General features: G+C 38.9%; 1 protein-coding gene across 1 annotated transcript in view; it reads right to left on the bottom strand.

Moving 5' to 3' along the window:
- The window catches only part of PCP4 (Purkinje cell protein 4), an 80920-nt gene that overhangs the window by 1298 nt on the left and 75115 nt on the right, over positions 1–4507 (bottom strand). The gene's annotated exons all lie outside the window — the stretch shown is intronic.

Here is a 4507-nt window from a genome sequence, read left to right as displayed (position 1 = left end):
CGCTCTTCCCCTTCGAATCATTTATGTTCAATCTCTCTGCCACTGTGCTGCTTCCCTCACTTCTCTCCAGGCTCTGTTGTTGCCTTTCAGTCTCAATCGTTGGCTCTTTGCCTTCCTTTATTCCCAGTCCTCAGCTTTTGGTTCAACTGCATTCGGCCTCCACGTGGACGACCCAGCTGACTTTGCTGAATTTTGCTTCATCCACCTATGTGTTAAAAGTTCAGCCCTGGGAAAACTGCTGCCCTCATTGCAAAGATAATCCTAATCTGCCTGGACTAACAAAGTGAGAACACACATTCACTCCACCAACCTCGTCATACCACTGAGTTTCTCTTCTCTATAAACTTGTTTGTTAAACTCACTTATATAACTGTAGTATCCCAGTTCTGCAGTGAGCATCATGCCAGGGGTCTGCAGACAGCTCTACTTAAAACAGCTGTGGGAATTCACCCATTTTGAACCACTTTGCTTTTCATTCTTGAGATTAATACCTCCAGGATGCTCATCCCCAAGTACTGTTAATGCAAATCAAGGGAAACACTTTCAATGTATTATCCAAGTGCGGGGTCCTGCACTTCGGCCACAATAACCCCATGCAGCGCTACAGGCTTGGGGAAGAGTGGCTGGAAAGCTGCCCGGCAGAAAGGGACCTGGGGTGCTAGATCACCTCTGTGCAAGAGGTGCAGGAGTAGGGAAGTGATCGTGCCCCTGTACTCGGTACTGGTGAGGCCGCACCTCGAATACTGTGTTCAGTTTTGGGCCCACTACAGGAAGGACGTTGAGGTGCTGGAGCGTGTCCAGAGAAGGGCAACAAAGCTGGTGAAGGGTCTGGAGAACAAGCCTTATGAGGATCGGCTGAGGGAACTGGGGTTGTTTAGCCTGGAGAAAAGGAGGCTGAGGGGAGACCTCATTGCTCTCTACAACTACCTGAAAGGAGGCTGTAGCGAGGTGGGTGTTGGTCTCTGCTCCCAAGTAACTGGTGATAGGATGAGAAGAAATGGCCTCAAGTTGCACCAGGGGAGGTTTAGATTGGACGTGAGGAAAAATTTCTTTACTGAAAGAGTGGTTAAACATTGGAACAGGCTGCCCAGGGAAGTGGTTGAGTCCCCATCCCTGGAAGTATTTAAAAGACGTGTAGATGTGGCACTTAGGGACATGGTTTAGTGGGCATGGTGGTTTTGGGTTGACGGTTGGACTCGATGATCTTAGAGGTCTTTTCCAACCTTAATGATTCTATGATTCTATGATTAAAATGAAAAGAAACTTACTCCTCACTGTCTCTCTCTCTCCTTCCCACTAGAAAACAGGGATACTGTTTCATTATTTTAGCATGAGTCTTGCAGTATTTCTTGCCTTTACTTCTTATTCAGAACTCAATTTTTGTGTCCATTTTCCATAATGAGAATCCACTCTAAACTGGGCAAATATTTAAAGGGAAGGTTTGAGCATATTCCATACTGATGTTATTTTAACTACAATAACCAGATAAATGCAGCTATGTTAACATAAAAGAGATGTTCGCTTAATTTTTTGTTTTACTTAGAAGAACATTTACAAAGAAAGATGAAAATGTAAGGAGAAAGAGAAAGTCTGGAGAGGAAGAATAGCTTGAGAGCTTACCAAAACTTTGATTATACAGTATAAGGAAAAGTTACGCTATCAAAATGAAGATTTTATGGAAGAAAATTAATCATACTAACATTATGCCACACTTCCACAGCCATTAAATCCAAGAACCTGCACTGTTTGTGTAACTATTCAAGCAACACAACCACCTTAAGTACAGAAATACAATTATGGCCTTATTTTTCATGGGAAAAGGGAGGTGAAGGTCGGAAGTGACTTCCTTATGCTCACAAGCTGTTGACACAGCCAAGGAGAAAACTAAACTCTCCCATTAAAGCCATGTTATATACTGAAACTCAGAGTGGCTCGTTAAAGAACCAGAAATATCTGTACCAGTTCCTAAACTAATTACTATAACACAACAACGCTTTGTGAAAATTGTCCTATTGCCAGATACCATCTCCTCCACATTGCTGTGTACACAGCAGAAAAATAGGGATTATTTTTTAATCACATTTCAAAAGGAATTATCATTTTCACAATACGTACCATTTTGTTGGTATTTTGGAAGGTTGGTTTTGATTTGGTATTTATGGGTTAAAGGGAACTAAGACAAGAAATCACAATATTTTATATGGAAACAAACCAAAAAAAGGACTTTAAATCATCCTGTAAAAGACTAAGAATTTTCAGTCAGAACATGTAAATACAGACTTTTCATTTGAAATTTTTGAGTGAAAAAAAATCAACAGCCTGATCAGCTAGCTCTAACAGTAACCACTTTGTGATATCAGTAATAAGAAAATAAAAACTGTTTTACTTGTCCATATGTCAGAATCTCTCCTCTATTAATAGGGTCCTATTAACTTATTCTAAAGAGAACAGTATCACTTCTGGAGAAATACTCTTATTTCTTATGGAGAACTATTTTATCAAAATGTTTATACTAGTAATGTAATAAGCATTTAATCAGCTTTGAAATTGATGAGATTAATGTCTTCTCATTGCTTGATGATTTTCAATTTTGTTGTAATATTCTGAGTTTTAGGTTCCTCCCTGGCCACTCACTAGACACAGCTGTCAGTCTTAACAGTAGAAAACAAAAGTGGAGTTTATGCATCAAGTTTAGCTTTTCAGTATATAAATTACTGTCCCTTGGAAATGTCAATAGGGAAAGCTAGATAGATGGATGAGTGGACACAATTGGTTTCATAACTCTTGATGAAATCTGGCTTGTACAACTCATTTCCTATTACAGCCAAGTCTTAGCAGTATGTTCACTTGCAGTAGTGACTCAGCAATCTTACGTTAAGATTTTATAGACTTAAGAAAACCCAGCATTTAGTATAATTTTTCTCCAGAATTGCCAGGACAGTTAATCTTTGCTTGATATGAATCACCATCACTGCCTTAAAATCAATTGTACTACAATAATTTACCATACCTGAAGATCTACAATAACTTACCATATCTTAAGATCTGACTTCCTTTTATTTTTTGACCCATTCTTGTTGAAATCAAAACCAAAATTCCTTATGAACTCTTTCTGTATTTATCTTTTTCCCATCACTAAGGAGAAATGGTAGGATAAGAAGTTTTCAGTCATGATATAGACTTGTAGATTAAGAAATCATAAGTGTTCAAAAGGGCCAAGACCCATTTATATGGGTAATGAAGAAATTCATTGTTAGCTTACAGATGGTACGAAAATATATAAAGATTACACATATATGCATAATGTACATTATAACACAACATGTATATCATCTACATATAATGTAGATGACATACCTGTGTTTTCCTTCTCCCTATGCCCATCTTCCTCTTTCTCTTTCTATATACATGTATGGTATATCTGCATTTGAATATATATGAATATATATAGAAATACACAGACATATTTGCTTAAAGAGTTTTAAGTAAGTCCTGTGTTAAACTCAAAAGAGCTGTATGGGGTATTTCCTAAATTTGGGGAGTGGATTTTCTTGGAGTTCTCCCCAAAATGTCTTCTATTGATGACAAACAATAGAAGATCTTTGTTGATCACAACAAAGATACTTTAACAGATGGATTGTCAATCTGGAGAGAGAATTAAGTGGCGTGCCTTCTTTGGCTTTGTCTATGCTAAAGGAAAAAGATTTTACCTTTTACCTTGACTTGGCTTTACTAAAAGTAGCCTAATGATTTAAAACATATCACACCCTGCTAACTACACTGGTTTTGTTTTACTGGCTAGTTAGAGTTAAGAGCATGAATTCCAACCCCCCATGGCAGGGGGGTTGGAACTAGATGATCTTTAAGGTCCCTTCCAACCCAAACCATTCTATGATTCTATGATTCTATCAATTAAGAATTGACCCACTTAATTACAGTGAAAACCCAGCCTGTGCTCGGGACCTGCACAGACTAGAGATGACCTCACTGCACCAATACGAGTGACTTGAAAGCCTTTTTGCACCCTTCCTACTATATATGCACCACACTAGCTTTTACCTGTCAGTAGTTGTTCATATATCTCAAACATGCAGGCTATTAAGTTTGAATGCTCAAATTATGAAATTTATGCAGAGAACTGAAAGCAAGGCCATAGAAATATCCCTCTTTCATTCATTGTCTCCCACTCCTAGCTTTCCTTTCACCAGGGATCACTAGCTTGGAAGCGATCCGAAAACCCAGGAAATTTTCACTCTCAGTGGGCCAGAGCATAGATAAGCACTTGCACAGGCTTTACTCTTGGACTCGCTTTTTTCATTCCTACTGGTGGGGGCCAACCATTCTATCTGATAATAAGCCACCTTTTTCTAAGCTACCTTTATCATAGAATCATAGAATCATAGAATCATTAAGGTTGGAAAAGACTTCCAAGATCATCGAGTCCAACCGTCAACCCAACACCCCCATGCCCACTAAACCATGTCCCTAAGCGCCTCATCTACACGTC

Source organism: Pygoscelis adeliae, unplaced genomic scaffold, assembly GCF_000699105.1.
Source record: "Pygoscelis adeliae isolate BGI_AS28 unplaced genomic scaffold, ASM69910v1 Scaffold154, whole genome shotgun sequence".
NCBI classification, from domain to species: Eukaryota; Metazoa; Chordata; class Aves; order Sphenisciformes; family Spheniscidae; genus Pygoscelis; species Pygoscelis adeliae.
Note: the sequence above shows the minus strand (reverse complement) of the source record. Positions and strands in the feature narration are given on the sequence as shown.